This window comes from Haemaphysalis longicornis, unplaced genomic scaffold, assembly GCF_048455015.1.
Source record: "Haemaphysalis longicornis isolate Haplotype H1 unplaced genomic scaffold, Haemaphysalis longicornis Haplotype H1 scaffold_12, whole genome shotgun sequence".
Classification (NCBI taxonomy): Eukaryota; Metazoa; Arthropoda; class Arachnida; order Ixodida; family Ixodidae; genus Haemaphysalis; species Haemaphysalis longicornis.
Genome location: NW_027526225.1, coordinates 94,738,272 through 94,747,951, shown reverse-complemented (window position 1 = coordinate 94,747,951; position 9,680 = coordinate 94,738,272). Strand labels below are relative to the sequence as shown.

Here is a 9,680-nt window from a genome sequence, read left to right as displayed (position 1 = left end):
GATTTCAGCCAAAATTTTTGTGTATAATAAGTGAAAGAATCCATTGTCAAACAGGATAAACTAACATATTGTAATATTTACGAGAATTCATAGATTTGCAATCGTTTCTTAGGAACTTATAAGCCCTCATTCACACAGCCATCACATTCTCCGTCACGGCGCCATCACGTCAAAAAACTGCGACAGAGACGTAACGGAGTAGCGTTCGTACTGGAGCTCTCCGTCAGTGTACGGGGTCGTCTGCCTAGTGATCAGTTTAGCCTAGAATTGAGCGTTCTTAACCTGAACAGTAAAGTAAATGGTTGACACTTTACCATGAGAGCACTTTTCGCAAAATTTAGCCCTAAAAATTTGTTTTTTAATTGGCTGGTTTACCACGGGCGTGGTCCCGTCGCGTTAACGGAACGGAAACGTAGAGCTCGGCTTCCCGTCACCGTCGCACCATTTTCGGCGAGAAATCGCCCGAGAAACCGTCGCCCGTGACGGAAGACGGTGACGTGACGGTGACGTGGCGGGGTTACAAACGGCTGGGAGGATGACGCCTAATGGTTACGCAGTGGCCCGAACATGAAGAGTTGCAGAAACATGTCTTAATTTTCTTGTGCTTGCATGTCGCGGATGTTTCAGGGCACGTGGGAAAATAGTCTTTGTTTTTCCACCTGGGCGACGCATCCAAACACATTGCTCGCAAAAAAGCAAATTCATTGACTCCAATCTTCGCGAAAACAAATAGCTTCAAGTACAATTTCTTCAATTTCTTCCCATTTCTTCAATGAGTTCGAAAAACATTTCTCTTATTAAATTTTCGGTGCAAACATTTATTCATTCTTGTCAATATGTGCAACCTTCTTTATGTGAATAGTGTCGTGCATTCTGCGTTGTACCCACTCCTCCTTGGGCCATATTTTTGGCCGGCAGTATCGTCAAATAAAGTTGGCTACATAATAACAAACTCATACTGCTAGCGTGTGTATCATCTTTTCCCATTTCGGCCAGTGTTATACTTCGCTAGCAGTATGAGTTTATTTCTCCCCAGTTCATTGGGGAAACTCTTATAATATTATGAGCGGGACATCTTGCGCGGTCGCTTTCGCCAGTCGTGCGCAGCTGGCCTCTGCACGGCCGTTTCCTAAGCACCTCGTGGCTTACGAAACAGAAAGCCGAAGATTACCGCGTCGACACAGGCCGACTGCTATCCTTAATGCGAGAAACGGGCGGAGGGGAACTTGCGAAATGCGCGTAAGCTACTGACGAAAGACGAACGCGTGCCACCGCCTGGACGTTGTCGGTGCGTTTGATGTCCGGCCGAGTGGCCCGAAGTACGGCCAGTGTTTACGAGAACCGCAGGTGTGCCCCCACAGTGGACGCCGCACAACGTCCCGTCGGAAGCGTAGGAAGCTGGGACGAAACTGACGCCGTCCCCACCAGCCGGGCTGCGGCGAGAGCGTATCGGGCGGTCGTAAGGAACGCGATTACGACGTGCTGGACATTTCAGATAACGAAGAAATACAGGGCCTTCCTGCCAAACAAATTGCGTTTAGACAACTAATGCCACAGTGGGAACATTTTATTAGAAGTTGCAACTTTCCCCTGTGTTATATTTTGTATTAAAAGGTTGTTCGACTGTGCTCGTTGATGTATCTTGGTAGCATCACTAGCCATGGCTAGCAGTATAAAAGCGCAAATTAGACACAGTGCACTGTGTCTAATTTGCGCTTGTATACTGCTTTTGTGGTTTTTTCTTCCTCAAAAACAACTTTCGTTCTCTATGGTCCGTGGTTATCGTTTTTTGTTGTTATTATATGCAGTTATTACTGTTTTGGTTTATACGCTTGCGATGCATGGGTATCACTTTTGCATTCGCACTTCAGCAATTATGCCTGTATTGTCGCTTGCCCAGGCTCCAGCCTTGCACTTTAGAGGCCACGGACCAGTCAATCTGCGCAAGCAGCTTTTAAAAATCTGCAAATCTTTCTCTAGCTCTCTTTCTCTCTCTCCTGCGTGCTTCTTATAACAAACCCCAAGCGCTCAGTCAGACCATGACGCGAGAAAAAAAAAACACTGAAACATTGACACTCTTGCCTTTCAGCTCAAACAGATCAACCCGCAGCATCCGCAACTTTTCCGGGCCACAACGTCACCAAAGAATCGAAGATGGCCTCTGCCTTTCCTGTGCCGTGGTGAGTGAAAACCGCTGCGTCTGGTCCAGCTCTCGTCGCTGAATTTGAGAGCTTGGAAACATACATGGTAGATGGAGCAACTTCGTTTCAATACGCTCTCTCGACGCCGAAGTAAAGCTATCGCGTAGATGTCACCTGCAACTTTTCTCTTCGGAGGGGAATTCTTTTGCTTACTATCGTAAAACACGACCAAATCAGCATTCTTAACTAAATGAACGCCGGGAATGCCCGTTAATTGCATATGTTTTGCTTCAAATGTACTTGCACCCCGCTAAATAATAGGGACATGCATGACATGAGCCAGCGGTTCAGGAGTTTTGTACAGTGTTGACTATATGAACCGCTTGTTCAAGTATGCTATTAACTCTAGGCCGGAAGGCAGAATCGAGTGACAAGCGGGTATCTTTTCTAAGCCTCTGTTTAGGTGGGTGATGGCGCGGGGCTCTTTCTGGGTCCGTGACGCCACGTTCCTGTGGTGTCATGGATGTCGACACCCGTGTTGATACTCGCGCGTTGACACCCGTGTGGTGTCACGGGTGTCAACGCGCTACGACCCCACGCCGGGCCGCTTAAGTGCACTGAACTTAAAAGAACAAGAGCCAAGCGGTACGTCGAAGAGAAAGCTTGAAGTACGCGGCAGAAATGGTGTTCTATCGACCGTAAAGGCCAATGTCGCCCCAGTGAATCTATCTGGGAGTGGCCCGCAAATCGGTTTTTGTCATCGTCTATGGTAAGACTCGCTGGTCGATGGTCCTCTATACGTAACAAGCTACTCGATCAGGTGACCACTCCGAGGTGTGCTTTCACTATGAGCCCAAGCGTTCAGCGCGAAGTGAGCGCTGCTTATGTTTTCGCATACCTTCCCCTAGATTGGTTACTTTCCCTTTTCTTCAGATTGAAGGAAAAGTAGCTAGTCCGCCGACGAAGGGGTCGGTACTTTCCTCAATCAGAAAGTTCCCGACCGACGAAGACACCGAGATTTTTCAAATATAGTAGCGCTGACAGTAGAGAAGCAGCTTTCTTTTAATGAGCCGTCGTTGCTCTGAACGGTAACTGAACATAGGATGAGAATTGTGTGGCTCTGCGTGCCGCATGGCTGTTAGGCACAACACATTAAGCCTAACTTCCCATTTTGAGGTTCAAGACGTTAGGCCTGACGTCGCATCTTGGGGTTTTGCACCTCAAACTGGCACCCGCTGAAGAAATTGCTGACTGAACGCCAAGCAGCAGGTACCGATTCGCGCCACACATTCAAATCCTAAACGTTAGGCCTACGGAGCTCACACCAGAGAGCTGCTGTGGGTGTTCCAGAAAAGTGGTGCTTACCTCGAGAGTAGCACATACTCGCAGTGTAGGAATAGCCAACCAACGAATTCATCACGAGAGAGCTCCGCGTTCAACTCTCCTCGTCGTTAGATGAAGGGGTTCATGATTTGTTATTGTATGTTAATTATATTTATGGCTCTTAAAACGGGTATATGTCAAGAGATCCGTCGGCACGGCTTGTCGGCATAGTTGTAATTATACATGTAGGGTACATTTATAATTGCTTACGACTTATGAACGCTAACGTTGAAAGAAATATTTTGTTTCTTTGAGAGCTTGTATGCGCGGTTCTCCTCTGTGATTCGTCACGTGACTCTCGGCGCATCCGCTCGGTCGGCGTTACGTAATCTGTGCTGAGCGAATGATACCTTATTTTTGGTAATTCACGTGAATATTTTATATCTGCTGTCCCACAGAGTGCTATATTCGTTTTTTGCGGACGTCAATCTATCTTTTTTGACGAACTGCGGTTTGGTCTTCAGTGTCCCTTTAAGGAGATACCTAAACGAATTTACACTAAGAAAACAACTTGGGCTGTTCTTGAAGGGTATTTTTATGACTTTATAAAAGACATATTTAAGACTTTATAAAAGGCCTGCCCAACGGAGCCCGGCAGGCCTAACTAATTAGTATTATCTAGGTGTTCTTATTGAGGTGACAAGCGTGGGTTGCGGAGTTTAGCATACGAGCAAACACGTTCTGGGGTCTCGGTCTGACCAGCGTTTTGTGAGGAACGCGGGTGTAAAAAGGCCGCGATATAAAAAAATGAATACAGGCACATAACTAGGAAGGAGCGTTATATTTAACTGCATTTCTTAAATGCGGTAAAGGTTTTGTATTTTCTTTCTGCTGAAACAACACATGCCATAAAAAATGGGTGAATACGCCTAAATACCACAGCCGAGTTGTAAATCGAAGTCCCTTCGCGGAAAATCAAAGGTCTCAAGGGAACCGAGAAAAACGTGTCGCAGGTAAATGCAAGCGAAGCAGGGAGGGGTCAGTGCGGAAGGGGAACTCTGTTCTTTCGGGCAACGAGGAAAAAGCTGTTGCCGCGCCGATAACAAGAAAGCGACGTATGCAACCGGAAATTTTTCGACGTTATTAGTTTAAAGCCTTATAAGTTTACATTTCCAACCTACACATGTTATTCTCTTGAAGAATAACTTAAATCGAATTCGCTCGTTCATAAAGACCTTAAGTGTAATTAGGTATATCTAACGCGAACTAAAATAACTGAATTTTTTGAAGTGTCAAAATACCTGACTAATCTGACCAAACGTAAGATCTCATTGCTTTGATTATCAATTTTGCAAAACTTGCCTATTCAAGTTGGTAGTGTGGGAACTTGGTAAGGTGGAACGAGTAGAATTTGACGCGCTCACGGGTGGCAACGTATTTGGGGTTCGCAACAATATCATCCAATATCATCCCGATCGCACTGATAGGTGTGGGCCGCCAACCACTGTGCACAATTTCTACTTACGGGTAATTGAGTGCATTAACCGCTGGCCATATTCTGATGCGCCGCTTGGGGAATAGCGGAAAAGGTACGCACGCTTCTAAAAATTGATTGAATAGGGGTTCCACAAATTCCAATGAAATTGTCTTGAGGGCTCGTTCCATATTAGGCTCGTTACAAACAGCTACATAGCATCAGTAGAGGGCCGCGCTATGGTTGTTTCCACAAAACGTTCTAAGGCAAGGGTCATTCCGCTGGAAGCACCGTCAAGTCTTGTCATTACGTTGTCTACCACGCGAATTATCTGGGCTGTTTTTAGGTCCATCAAAACAATTTTTTTTTTCGAATTCTCGTGCTTACTGAGGTCTCGGAGATGAAGAAATAAGGCGTTCTTGGAACTGTAGCACATTCAAGAAGGCAATGCTTTGCGAACGGTTGCCAACTTTCCAACGAAACAAACTGGATGTGATGACTTAGGAACTGAATGGCGTTGCCAAGACAGTGAGGAAATGGCGCAGTTCGCTTTCGGTGAAAGAATGAGACAGCTGGAACTCGATTACGACGTCTCCCCAGCTCCAAGAAAATGTTCCCTTTTTTCGTCCGACCAGACGAACCCAACGACTGGAAAGACGGTCGCATATCTTTGCTCCAGCGTTATATTGAAAAAAAAAAAAAAAGAACGGCACAAATGGATATAAAAAAGGCGAACGTGAAAGACAGGGCGGCAGGGATATTGCTTGCAACTCTTTGCGTGTGTGTGCATGGAGGGTGCGTCTATATTTCTGGTCTTCCTATGCTATGGCACAAGCAGCATTTTGATATGATAGTGTACGCCTCAAAACCAATCGCGGATTTAGCAAACAACTATGTATTGCAGCGCCATTTTGGAATTGCGGGGTACATTTTGGCAAGGTTCAAACGACCTCTGCATCGACGAGAACAGGTTTCTGCAAACCAGTAAAAGCTACCCTCCACTCTTCTCTGTCTCTCTGATTTTTTTTTGTTTTGCTGTAAAAAGAGGAAGGAAGTCTACCGGAGATCACTGCACCAAGACATGATATGTCTCGTTCAACTATCAGCCCCGTATAATGGAGGCCGTAAGTCCTCAAGTTACCAACTTCATCAAAATGTTAATGCTTCCTGCGTTAATGTTAATGCTTCCTGCGAAGACCCGACAAGAAACCAGTGCTCCAGAGGACGACACTCCAATCCAATCCAATCTCATCCAATCCAGTGATGGAAATAACGGAAGATATATCAAGTTAGTGGACAGGGCCACGGTCTTCTATTTGGCGCTCACGGTTCTTGTTCGTGCATTCTATTTAACAGCGAACCTCTGCAGCTTAGCGTAATTTTTTATGCCTGCAGTTAAAAATACCAAGAAACTGCCGAGTGCGCGCAAGTGAGCCCGAGCCTCGATGCGACCGCCCGGCCGTTAAAAAACCGAGACAATGCACGGCGCTCGTGTGTGCGTGGTTCACGACGACAGTCCAGCGTCCCCCGCGCCCGTTCGTCAAGCCAAGCATACTAGGGAGATTGGATCGACCGCCTGGCAGTTTAAAAAAAAAAAATGCCGAGCACTCGTGTGTGCTGCCCCGCGGTGACCGCCCAGCGTTGCCAACGCACGTTTGTCAATCCAAGCTTAGCCCACTGAGACAGATTGGCCAAGGGTAGCCAAAAAAACTTCAGAGTTCGCCGCAATCGTGAAAACACTTGCTCGGATAAAGAAAGACACGTCATTGCATACGCCACTCCAGGGCATGTCCAATGATTATCTCCAACAAAAAATGAAACGAGCTCACACTTATGGCAAAATTGATGGAGTAAAGGTCGTTGCGGCAGCGAAAAAGAAGCGAATGGGCTGTAATCGTGGACTTAAACCGTCGTGATAATCGTGAAGGTTGCGTACAGCTTCACTACCATCAAGTGTAACGCGTTAGTGTGAACTTCCATTATTTTTTGTACCTCAAAAAATACAGGCTTGATTCTCCCATTGGTCATTACGACCTTTAGTTTTCTTCGGACACCCAAGTCTTCTTGTATTGCCGTCTTTATGTGTACTTCATGCAGTAGAAAGAGCGAACTATACAGAGCCTAAACATGCCGTAGTGCTCCGTGGCCTACACCGAATAAAAGCCATTCCAAGGAATGCCCGATTACGCAACTAGATTAAGTTTCGTGGTTTTATAACTACTTTTTGGAATCGTCGCAGTAACTTCACCAACGTCACCATTAGGTCATCTAACCAAGAAAAAGCTAGACCACACTAATCCCGACAAAACGACTGCTACTCTGTTGCTATGCTGTTGATAAGTAATGTATGAGTAGTTTTGATATGTTGCAGGATACGTAGAAAACAAAATACGAACACCGAACATTAAGAGACTGGTCTTGTAGGAATTTACTGGTTCTGGATCTCTTCGCGTTCTCCTTCTGCCTTGAGAAACACAAATTGCGCTTGTAAACCGTCGAATCAAGGGAGCGTCCGCTAATAAGAGGTTGTTATTGTTAACAACCGAGTCCTACAGCGAGTGAATTCTTTTTTCTTGGTGCTGCGTAAGGTTCAGAATAAGAGAAATATCACGCGACATTTCACAGGGCAGTGATGCTTTACGTGGTGATTAAGAGCCACAGTTTGATATTTTAAAATTACGAGTGCGAAAATGAAATGCGACAAAAACGAGCGTGAATTAACGACCGCACACAGCTGGTTCATTAAGCCAGATAATACTTCTTGCAAGAAAGCGGTTGCATTTCACCACGACCACAAGCAGGGAAAGAAATATGAGCGGTTGTTTAAACGTACGCAAACAAAAACTGGGAAATGGTGTAGTTACCACACTGGGCTTCACTCTCCATCGGCGTAGGCTTAGCGCCAGGACTGTTTGCACTTAAAAATTAACTAGCCCCCTTCATCACCCTGTTGACTGAAAATCTAAAAAAATGCCTTAGCGATTGATGGCAAAGACGTATAGTATAGGAATGTGGCAGTTGTGGAAGCAGTTGAAAATTCCATCGACGCTTACGAGCCTTAAATGCGGATACTGAAAAATGACTGATAATCATCAACTACTTTGTTGTCAAAACATCCAGAGCATCTTATACTTGTGCTACAAGGTTGTTTCAAAGGCCTTCTGAAAACCTTCGAACCAATTGTCTATGTAGTGGTGGTTTGACTAACTTTTAGGCCTACTTGTAAGGAAGCGTTGAAGTGTAAGTGGACAGTTGCTGTGTAATAGAGACATTACGGTAATTTTTTCGTCAACCCCGTAAAATAACCTGTGTATAAGTGCGTCCGCGTGTGTAGTTAAGTGAACAGAAGTCGTTCCGTGCTGTACGTTACCATCAATTCCGTTAAATGAAGCATTATTAACATATTAGCAATAATCGGTCATGCAGTCACTTTTGAATGGTGGCGTTCCTGTTTTTCGTTTAGTGAGCTGTTTTACTGTCTCAAGCCCGAATAGCTGGAATTCCGTGTTAAAAGATAGACATGCTCCACTGTGACTTACTGGCTGAGGTGTTCTCCTGCCGAGCTCAAGGACACGATTTCCATCCGGTTCGCAACTGTCGTGTTTCTGCAGAGTCGAAACACACACAAAAAATATGAGAATACTGATGCACGTATCTTGAGTTGGTAATGTGGAAGTATTCACGTCTCTTAAGGTTCCTGTGAGTGCTCTATCAAGTTAAGCACTGCGAAAAATGTTTTCAAGCTTTGCGAATGAATTGATTCCAATGATTTTTCAGATTGCATACTTTAGCTTGTTTGGTGTAGACAGGTTTTATTTCGACCACATTGCGCAAAATTCAACTGAATTTCAGAGAGGCTTGGCTCGCTGGGGACTGTTGTGGTTCACGGAGAGGCGAGCGCAACCGTCTTTGATGATATGTAGCTTTAGCAGTACGCGTAACAGTGGCCTCATCCACAGCGCACTCCACGCTGGCCATACAGCTCTGTGCGCGCCCAAGCGCTAATTAACTATCAGGGCGGCCTTTTTTGTTTGTTTATATGCAAAGTGCACGCCGCGGAAAGGGTTCTATGTTATGGGTGCTTAGAAACAATTTCGCTTTTCCTTCCGCCATCGATGCCCAACTGGCTCATACGATCGGTGGGCCAGTTATTGCTCTCGAACATTAGCACTCATATATATTCAGATGTTGAATCACGTAAACGGTCCCGAGTTTGTTTAGATTAATCATTCACCCTTCACTAAGCGCGCCTCAAAGCCCATTTTAGTTTTGGGGCGCAAAACTAAAAACTTACGCGTATGGTGGACGAACTGCATACGTGGTTTCACATCTAAATTTCGCGTTCTAGGTGTACTTAATTACTGTTTCAAAAATACAGCCGGAAGTGTGTTTTTTCTGCGGAAATATTTATGGGTACGTCGCCAAGAAGTGGCTCACTACAGCAAGCCCAAGCCATCCGTGAGATGCGCGTTATAACGAGAATAAAGATCGTCCTGGCGTGATAGCGGCATAACCGGGCATGTTAACTGCCGCGTCAGCTCGTAAGGCTCGAGCGAAACGCTGACCTCACTACGTGTAGGCGATTAAGGGCACAGAGAGGTATCGCATAGTCCCAAATAACAGCCCTGCATCACAAAGAATAAAAGTGCCTGGTCCGCATCTTTCCGGTACATCAGTTGGCTTAGCATTAAAAGCAGTCAGCGGCCTCTGAATGCTCTCCTGGGCGCCATTGTGCATGTCAA

The 9,680-nt window shown here is 45.6% G+C and overlaps 1 protein-coding gene across 1 annotated transcript in view; it reads left to right on the top strand.

The window, feature by feature from the left end:
- Positions 1 to 2,088: 2,088 nt before the first annotated feature.
- Positions 2,089 to 9,680, top strand: part of LOC144162080 (uncharacterized) — a 171,167-nt gene continuing 163,575 nt past the window's right edge. Inside the window, exon 1 of the mRNA XM_077692588.1 lies at positions 2,089 to 2,180. The gene's annotated coding sequence lies outside the window, so the exon portion shown is untranslated. The remainder of the gene's footprint in view (positions 2,181 to 9,680) is intronic.